At 43.6% G+C, this 10,570-nt stretch overlaps 1 long non-coding RNA gene across 3 annotated transcripts in view; it reads right to left on the minus strand.

Annotated features, from left to right (window-relative positions):
• LOC118171899 overlaps nucleotides 1-10,566 on the minus strand; it is a 68,221-nt gene extending 57,655 nt beyond the window's left edge. For 2 of the 3 annotated variants that reach the window (XR_004753451.1, XR_004753450.1), the window contains exons 1-3: nucleotides 9,014-10,566; nucleotides 7,008-8,687; nucleotides 6,138-6,301 (exon numbers count right to left, since the gene is read on the minus strand). This is a non-coding gene — a long non-coding RNA (uncharacterized LOC118171899). Of the gene's footprint in view, nucleotides 1-4,969; nucleotides 5,208-6,137; nucleotides 6,302-7,007; nucleotides 8,688-9,013 lie in introns of those variants that run through there. The other variant, XR_004753452.1, reaches the window with a different exon arrangement.
• Between the last annotated feature and the right edge of the window lie 4 nt (nucleotides 10,567-10,570).

The following is a 10,570-nucleotide window of genomic DNA, read 5'->3' on the forward strand; positions in this document are numbered from 1 at the left end:
AGTAAGCTAAACATATTGGCATTCTGGCACCTTATGCTGAATAATTCGTACGTAAAGTGCTGTAGAAAAGAAACATATGTTCTTGGTCCAGAGTGACTTTACCATAAAATATTTCAGAATTAGCCTTGGACGCATACATTCTATAGTAACCCATCGGTGTGGTCAAAGTCTATCGGTACCTGCTCGTACTCACTCAGTGTGCTGACAGAGCACACGTATAGCAAAGATTCAAATCCATATAGCAAATATTTTTTTCCACATTATTTGAACATTTGGAGCACTTCTTTCCAGCGGATCTGAATGGTAGCCCACAATGTTTCTCACGTGTACTATATGAAGCAACGTACAAAGCTGTTCTTCCTCTACAAACACAGCAATAAGGATGTCAGAAATTACCAGTGCTTTACAGCATCCAGCCTGACTTGTATGGTTTTACATTTCCACTCAAGGTCTTGAATCCAGAGTCATCACACAACAGGGCTCAGAATCAGGCCCGGTAAATCTGGAAACACACCCAGACACATGCATGCACACACAGAAGAAACCTTTTGGCATATCCATGAAGAATAGGCCTTCCAAAAAAACATCCAGTATACAGATGAGCCCTCAAATTAGTAGAGAAAGCATGATGACTTCAGCAGAGGTGGCTGATGAAGAGACACACACATATACACCTCTGCCACCAATCGTGCTGCTAGGGCATTCATCAAATTAAGTACCAAGAGGAACAACACCTCTGATATCTCTTCATTTGGGGCTCCAGTAAATGAGGCACTAGATTAGGCCTGACAGAGGCCTAATGCAGCTTGAGCTTTTCCTGGTGTAATTAATTGGAACCTCGCCAGCTTGACAAATTGGAATGATGAATCTATCTTGTATGAATGGAAAAAAAATGCATAATCAGTCAAAGATTTAGTTAAGACAGCTTCTCTCTGACTCCCTGCCATAGCTAAATCCATTAAGGCAAGGAAACATCACTTTAGGAAAAGGCACTGCTCTCCGTATGTTCAATTTATAACTTTTTGTTCTTGAATTTAATGGAGCAGTCAACCTGGACAGATTTGACTTTGGAGGGGTGAGGAAGGGGGAGGTGGGAAAGGTGGGTTTATTTTTAGCATTCTAATCTTCCGTGTGCCTGGATGGTCGGGGAAGGAAAATCGTCGCTTCAGTCTGACCGTGCATTCGTGGGTTTGTAATTTAAGTCACGGGGTTGCATGAGGGAATCTAATAAGAGCGCCCCGCGTACTTTGCCACCAAGCTGATTTTGTGATAAAACTTGCTTGTCAAGTTAGTCCCCTACTCACTTGTTTAATTGCTGGTAACATTTAGGCTCCGCATGATGTGATAGATTGACTGCTCTGCCAGCACTGCTTTTTCCTCCCTAATTACCACCTAGTTGTGAAGGCCCTTTCCTGACACACGTAATGGGGAGGAAGAGGGAAAACGGGTTTGCTTACTTTTAAAATCTATTTGTATCATTCAGCAATTATTTCCCATATACTTAATTTAAACCATGTGCCTCCCCCCCCTACATCTCGCTTGTTCAGCCATAAGGCTTGAATGTTGAAAAGTCGCTTCAGCAGCTAATACCCCTGTGTTTGCACTGAATGTTTAGAGAAACTTTACATTTCCTCTTCGAGGCCACGGGTTGCAAAATAAGTTATTTACACGCCGCAGAAGAAATGCTCCTCGGGTAAGTGAGAGCTGACAATGATGGTTTTCGTTTCAAACAATCAGAATCCCTCGTTGGCTCACACATGCTAAAGTGCTAGGCAAATGTTTAGCTGACATAATGCAAACGATCGGCTGTAGATTTATTTGACAAACAGTTGAGCAGACAGCCCTATGCCACACTCACTCGTACCCCATACAACCCCGCCAGAGCCAGGAGGATTTTGCTGGCATGGACGAGAGCAGAATTAGACCCAAAGTGCGCGGTTCGCACACTGAGCCCCTCGCTTCTGGCCACTAGCCAGCCTGCCAGCCACATTTAAATAAGCCACCTGCTGAGTGGGGAGTTTAAAGAGCTAAGTGCTCAGGAGAGCTTTAGCTGAAAAATATATTGAACTTCTGCAAGAAGGCGTGAAGTGACAGGATTTCAGTGACAAGGCCATATCACGGTCCTGACCTCAGGTTCTAGAGCACACACAGCGCTCGGGCTGCTCCCCTACCTTGCCAACGCTATCTAAAATACACAGGGGAGAAGCTCTGCCCAGAGACCACCACTAAACACATCCCAAGAAGTGAGCTATACACAGCAGACACTCAAATTTATTTTCTGATATACCTAATAGTGTTATAGAACGGGAGCACTTAACACAGAACACATCATTTCATGCTGTTTAAATATTGTTGTGATTTTATTGCTCAGAAGAACTGGGTAAGCGGCACGAGGGGCAGAAGTCCTTTCCCACAGGGATCACCTTGCCACCAAGCCTTGTCTAAGGCACCTCGTGACCCCTCTCCACTCGCTTCCCAGCTCATCACCGACATTAACGAAGTTGTCTTTAAGCACCTAGATGTTGAAATGAGACTTCACTCTTTCCGCTGCTGATTATGTGTGAAAAACATAACAACTTTCTGTTATTACCAATCTGGCGACAAAAAATTCCCCAAAGAGAGAGACTGAAGAAAGTGACAGAAAGGCAAGCAATTCTGCTGCGCCAGTCTGTAACAACAGCAGATTGCAGGAGTGTTATTTGGCTCTTTCTTAGCCCCAAATTGTTCAAATCAAATCTACTCAAGTTATAGCTGCACAGACCACTGGGAGAGAGGCTCGCTCAGCGACAGCCGGGGCAGCCCCTCCAGCAGTCAGGCTCTCCAGCCGGATTGCTTTTCTTTTGAACTTCAGACGAGCACAACTGATGCATCGCATCCACCTCGGTAATCCAGGGACACAGCCACACTCTTTCCTCATTTACACTACTACTGTTTAACTTTTCTCCTTCTCTTTGTTCAGAAAGCCCCAATACCAGTGGAAACCAGCAGTTTATTTTTTATTTCTTTACCCTCAAACTGTCACACGAATGCCTTCTGACTTTGGTGGCGACCTAGAGGTTGCAATGTCAAGTTCAGCAGCTGATTCACAGGCCATTACTCACACGTCTGCCATTCCCCTTTTAACCTCCCCAGCCTGTGTTTGAAAACCAAATATCCCCTCGGCTATCTTGCTAAGGAACACTTTAAAAACTTAATTCAAATAAAAAGAGGTTATTTTTGGTGGGGAAGAGCTCTTATTTAGCTATAGGAGAAAATGACAAGTAAATTTAATGGCAAACGCCTTGAACCCTCACTCATTACTGCCTAACATGGCAGTTCTGTGCCATCTAGGAGTCAACGATTAGCCAACAAAAAAGATGCAGCCGAGCAATCTATGCAATATTGCAGCAATGTATTTGCCAGAGTAGGTCCTCGTGTTCCAAGGGGCTCTGCAAGCATGGTCCAGCACTGATTTGCACATGCACATCAGGTCACGATATTTCTGGTCACAGAACCTTCCTGGTCTCAGACCTTGCCCTGACGGTGGGAAGGACGTGCCATTGCTGTCTGCCAGCTGGGATTTGTCCTGTGCTTAACAGACAGAACCAAGGTCAGCAGTGGGCTGCTTTACCGTAACACCTGGAACCTGTGGAGGTTCTAGAGACTATGAAAGTAACCCGTGAGGCTGTGCAATTTGTGTGCACACACACCCCGTGCAGCACCGCCCTGCAAATCCGCATGCACACCCAGCACCAGCCTTGCCCTTAGCTCCCTCTTGATGCAATCACAGAAACATGCTAATACACAACCTGCAAAACAGAGGTCTGAGTTTGAAACATCCCTGCATCTGGGTGTTTGGCTTCAAAGGGTATTTCAGCATATTAGAACTACAGGAATTTCAATTCAGGCTTTGAGTTCATTTTTTTCTCTAACACCACATTCCCAAACCCTCATGCACAACCACACACCTGCCCCTTGTCCAGAAGGATTTTTTTTTCATAGATATATATATTTAACCTATCCTTTCTATGCAAGGAAAATCTGTCTCTGTCTCTTCCTAGTCATGTCCCTATTACAGAAGATCCTGTTCCAATAAATGATTGGTACACGCAGAATGCATTACAATGAATTATAATAGCAATCCGATCCCCAGTGCCTTGGCAGAGCCTTTCTATCACAGGTGACAGCTGGTTCCCTTGGGTTTAGCTCTGGAGAGAGAGCACCAGACCTCAAAACTTAATCCGGTAACTTTGTACAAACCTGACCAAGTACAAGGAGCATTCAGCTTTTCCACTGTCCCTGCACTAGTGAAGGCATACCTCAAGGGCTGTTCAACAAGCTGGCATATGCAACTTCATCTCAAATAAATGTAAATGCATTTTTCCATATATTATGTGATTACAGCCTCTATCTGCCTATGGTGCTATGTTTTATTACAGGCCACCAGAAATAATTAGCTGGTGACCCAGAAAACTGATATATAAAATCCTTTTAATCACCAATATGGCTTTCAATTATATAGTGTAAACTTATTAACCTTTTTACTGCTGAGATTTGATTTATGGAATTCCAGCTGCATTAACATTACAGGAGGAGACAGAAAGTGTCTTGTATGACACGTTGGGATTAACAAGTGATAGCTGGCTTTGCCATCACAGAGTCTCACAGAGCAAAGGCAGCATCCTGCAAGTCCCCAGGGGCTCATTTCCATCAGAGCTACGTTAAAAGTTTGGTCTGTGGAATGAGAGTGTGTAATTTCTGTCAATTCATATACAAACCTGAACACACAGGCCGGTTACGGCTTTCAGAAAGAGCAGGGGCTGTCTGAGCACTGGCTGCTTTCATAAACAGTAAGAGCAAAGATTCGGCTGCTTTTGTACCGCTCCTTACTCACATGACCAGAAACGCTTTTATATTGAATTTGGTGAATTCTGCTGCACGGGAATGCTAAAGAGCCACTTTATTCAAACAAAGGTTGCGTGCAGAGGGAAGAGCTACTTGTTTGTAGAATACAATTTTCAGATGTGTTCTCCTTTCATTTTAACTAGTCAGGTACTTCCCGGTTTTAGCTGTAGTGGATTTTTTTTTTTTCCTGGAAACCAGAGAGTTCCCAGCAATTTATGGATTGGTCTAAGAGGAATTGTTCACTTCCTCCTGGTACTGAAACAGCAGTTAGTGCTTTGTACAGTCTCAGGCATTCCTGGTTATCTTCCTATGGGGCTGCGTTCCTAGAGATAACGCAGAGATCAACAGGAGAGACAAAGAGGTCTCAGTAAAGTCCTGCTAATTAAAAAAAAACAAATTGCTAATCTGAGCTAGATGATGCATCAAGATCCAATAAAAGACAGAGGGACACAAAAGCTAAATACTATAAACACTATGTCATACCAGACCTGATTGATTCAGCCAAGGATGGGAAGCCAGCTATTTCTAGCCCACACGTGTGATTTCATACAAGCTTCAAGAATATACAGAGAAATAACAGATCTTGCCATGACTTCTGTTAGCAGCTCCCCTCCTATTTCTCAGTGGATCTTTACTTATTGTTTAATGACAATAAAATAGAATAGCAATGGTCTGTAAGATCATTACTGCTGGGAACATCTAAATACCTCTTATAGTCCCAGCAGGACTAAAAATTAATAGATTTGGATAAAATTTTGCAAGTAAGTATCAGTTTTCAATTTTCAAATCTTACCCTTTTTCAGTCTTAAGAAGTATTTTACAGTTGTCTATGTTTCAGGCATTTTTAATGCATAAGCATCCCCAAATGGCACGAAGCAGCAAGGTGAAATAACCAACATTCCACACAACCTGGGGGGAAGTCATCATTCACGTGGCTTTTTGTTCTTCAAACCTGAAAAGCTTTGAAAGCCCCAGCAAAGAGAGGCTATGTGGGTAGGTGCTTTGACAGCCTGCATAACAGCCATCATCTTTACAGAAGGAAAATGCCAATATTTGCCATAATCCATCTGAGAATTAAACGTTGATGAATAAGACACACTTTCCCCTATCTGCAAAACAGGCAACCCAGTCCCCCTTTGAGCAGTCCTCAGGTCACTGTTTCAGTTGATTTTCACCTTTGCAGAAGCGTTTCACTCCAACCCACACACACTGGGCAAAGACCCCCAGCCAGATTCAGACTGCCTGGCTCATACCTGGACGTCCAGCAGGCGTACGCCAAGGTCAGCTCCGACATCTCCTCCACAAGGCATAATTCTGCGTGCAGCAGAACAGCACACGCTACTGCCATCCAACCCACGCCGCCTCCTCTGAGTGCTAATAAGGCCCGTCGCAGGGACAGCGAGATTTTAAGCGTATTCTGTGAAACAAGGAGAATAAAAATCAATGACACTACATAATCCAGTCAGCGCCTTCCTTTGCTCACAAATCTTCATTTGTTCAGCTGAGAAAATTATGAACTGTCTCGCTCTAATACAGTAAAGACGGTCAATGACAATTACAGCACAAGGAGTGATAGAGATGGTGCTACGATTCTGGGATATTCTCTTCTCCTGAAGCCCATTTATAATTTTTAATAAAAACGGTAACACTTTATGATAAGTGGACATCATTTAATGCTCAATTACTATGAAATTCCTTGGGAAATATATATTAAATGCAGCAGCTCTGTATTCATACCAAGAAGGCTCCTTGAGATTGATGTTATCGCAGCGAATGCTAGGGGAATGTCAAGTCCAACATTCAATATTCTCGCCCTCTAGGTCAGGTACCCTTTCTTCCCCCACCCTGATATTTGAGATGAGTCCTTATCTACTCAGAGAAGAGCCCCGTGAATTATATACGCACTGCATTTAAAAAAATAATAATTTTGCAACACAGACCAGCAAGGTCTTCAGCAGTGATTAACTGAGACACAACTGAATAACACAGAAAGGTACAGCTCCTAAATGGACAACTTTCTCTTCAAGGCCAACAGCTTTCTAAACCCCTACATTTATAAAGGAAACATTACTACAGAGAAAACACAAACCCTTTACAGCAGAACTGACTTCTCTTCAACATACCAAAGGTTTCTCTTGGCAAGAAAAATATCCTAAACTTTGTCTTCCACATGAAGAGAGAATTACACCGTCACTTCCTTTGTTCCACCTTACCACCGGAGTTCACTACAAACACCTGAGTCCTCAGGCTTGCTGAGCCCAGGTGGGATTCCTTACCCTGGACAGCAAGGCAGAACCTCCCCGATCCCCTACAGCTGCCTGCAGTTATGCTTTCGGCCCCAGATGTCAGTGCTGTGAATCACCACAGCTCTCTCCTGGCAGGTTGAGGGAAAACTTGTTTGTCCCCGAGGTATTTGGGAGGGAATGCAAGGGGATGTGATCAGTGAAGCAGCAAATTGAACCCTAGCAATGGATGGCCAGACCTTGCTGAAGAAGCCTTAACCCAGAGGCTCCCACGCTTTGTTCAGCCACACTCTGTTAGCAGCTGAAACAACAAAAATGGCCGGACTTGGTTTGGGAGATGCTTTAGGCAAGCTGAATCTGAGGTTAGCCTTTCTTCCTAGACATATCTGCAGCCAGGGGCGTTATTTGAATGCAGTCCTTAACTCTAGACATAAAATCTGTTGCCCGAGGGTGGTAGGTAGCTACCTGGCCTCTGTGGGGACAGGGTGCCGCCACTCGGGTGCTGCCCTGCTCACCCCATGGTGAAGCCTGACAAGATTAGATGAGACGTGAAAGATGCAGGTGTCAGGCACAGGTCACAGGAGCCTTCGGTTTGTAACAGTGCTAGGATCCAAAGACAAATTCAAAGGAGCACATCTCTTCCCAGGTAATAAATACCACCAGCCGCTTCTTAGCGACTTAGGAAAAAGCAACAGCATTTGGAGAAGGGGGGCGTCCTAAGTGCTCTGCTAGAACATCCTTCCATTTCACCCTAAGTCATATTTTGCATCTTCTGCTGTAATGCTATTTATCCCAGACCTCCGGGCAGCTTAGACACCTGGCATAATAGCCCATTAATTACTTCAGCATGGGAAATAAATTTTAATATCTTTCTCTTTGATGCTAATTACTAACCACTTCACACATCCATACACTGATTCTCCAACTGCCTCTTCAGTACCTCAAGCAAATACCCACATCAGTGGTTCATCCTTCTTCCTTTTAGATACAACAGGCTTTATTTTACAGTCTGACTTTAATTGACACTTCCCTCAGTTCTGGGAGGCACATGATAATGTGTACGCTCTCTTCCAGGGTCAGCAGTTTGTTTAGGAACTCGGGATAAGGTGTTTATATTTTGCTGCACTCATGTTCTCATCCTGTTAAAGGTGATTACAACATCAAGTTTTGTCCAGTGCTTCAGTCTCTGCAGATGAAAGATGTTATAAGGTATAATGGTGGTAGGTCAGCACTTTCAATAAGCATCCATCTGTAAACAAGTCCCTTAAAATACTGCAGCAGTGCGAAAGGAAGCTGCGTCCTAATTGGGTATCGTGAAAAGCCATAGGGCTTATAAATATAAAGTGTAGGTTATCTGTCTTGCCAAAAAAGAGGAGGTTCGTTATATGAAGGACACATTATACTTTTCCTATGATTCAGCATGGTAAGTAGTCATTCCTAATTGGCTTACAGCTTAGTATGAAATATTAGGATGCCACACAATGTGATGACACAGCTGGATTCCTAAGGGAAGCCAAAGGGTGATCTGAGAACAGAAGAGGGACAAGAGCAGATGCAGATCTGAAAAAAAAAAAAAAATAGTTGTAGCTTACAGAGTAGCATGTCATTCTTTATCCTCCTCCACCCGCGTACAGCATGCTGCGTACAGCACACCACTCTCCCAGTAGAAAAGCAGAAGACTTGTCATTTCAGAGTTCTTAAATAAAACGTGGGGGAAAAATGGGATTGCTGGGCGTATTGAAACAGGAAGAGGCAGGCAGGCTGAATAAATCTGGCCAATAGCTGCCTCATCATGAAAAAATATACTGCACAAATTTCATCTCTTTGTGTACCGAATGATGATTTCCTCGAATTTATTCTTGACTGAAAAGTACTTGCCAAATTACCTATTCAAACAGTCCGTGGGTCACTCGCAGAAGTTTGGCGTTCAGGAGACAAGCAGTTTGACTAGGCACCCAGGTCGGCTGCTGGGGGCTTGATTCCTGGTCCTGGCCTCGATTCAGGAAGGTAATTAAACAGCTGCCCACCTGAAGTCAATAGGGCTATTCACATGAACTTAAGTGCTGCAGACACCAGGCTGAGGGGAATAGGCTTCACAGGGGGAGATTTTTGCTGCAAATACTAGCGCTAATTCAAAATTCACTTTCTACAAAGTCCTCCTGCAGTCAGCTGAAATTAGCTATATCCACTGTTGTGCCTGCCAGGAAACTTGATAGAATATTGCCCAAAGTGAACATAAAGGAGAAATAAACACAGCAGAAATTAATAACAGGAGTTCAGACCAGTAGGTTGCAGAAAACGTGTTATAAATTTCATCCAGCTGTAATGCAAATTCTGCCAAATGAGTGGGAACATCTCCCTTTTTATATCACTGTCTCACTACATATTAATAGCAACCAGTTACTGATGCGGTACTAAAGTATTAATGATATGGTCATAAACCTGAATCAGTGCCTAACTTGGCAGAACAACATAGGGCGACTCTTCAATCACGTGCAAACAAAACCAGTTTTCAGAAACCATTTTGTTACTGCGAGACCATGTGAGCAGAAGTAATTGCATGGCTATTTTAGGCACAGAAATTGTTAGTCTTCCTTGGAAAATCAACAGCCCTATTGAGGTGTACAGTATGGATGCCCAGATATTCATGCAAGGCTGAGAGAGTGGCAAACCAGGCAGAAACAAAGTTCATGCAATTAATTAGTGAGATTTCATCTGCAATTTCATCTGCAGCTGGTATTAGTGACTTTTATATGTACATTAGAGGGAATAGCCTCAAGCCCCCAGGGACTGATTGTTTCAGCAGGATTTAGCTCTTTGTTCTGGACTGGGCTGGAATATGCTTCCCAAGTATTGCAAGACATCCAAAGCAAAACCCAGAGCGTTTGTGCCTGCCTGGTGTAAGAGCAGGTGAATGTATCAGCTCTGCACTGGGTCATCTTTGAACACAACAGAAATTTGGGGATGTTGAGCAGATTTAAAAGAGACTTCTCTTGCTATGGCTCCTTTTATATTTTCCAGCCCACAACCCAAGCCACCCCACTCAGGATGAGGTAACACCAGCTAAACAAGGCAGTCTTCGGGGTGCTTGATGGGATCTGTAAAAAAGCAACCTGTTTTGACATCCCCTTGCTTTTCACTTTTCCAATGTTCCACTGGAACTGGGCTGGTCCGTTTTATTATTCACATTTATCCCTTTCTATGAACATGGGCCATATATCTATATCTGTCAAACACCTTTAATTGCAGTCACAAATTAAGGCAAGGAAGGACAAGCACAGAAGGACTCTGTGTACAATTCCCAGTAGCCGCTAGCACCCTGGAAACAGCCTGTCCTGATCAAAGGTGCTAGAATACTGACAAAATATTTTATTTATACATTTCCACAGGGCACAGCTAATGGCTTACTTTCTCTGCCCCATCACAAGAGGCACTGGAGGATA

The sequence above is a fragment of the Oxyura jamaicensis genome, chromosome 10, assembly GCF_011077185.1.
Source record: "Oxyura jamaicensis isolate SHBP4307 breed ruddy duck chromosome 10, BPBGC_Ojam_1.0, whole genome shotgun sequence".
Taxonomy (NCBI): Eukaryota; Metazoa; Chordata; class Aves; order Anseriformes; family Anatidae; genus Oxyura; species Oxyura jamaicensis.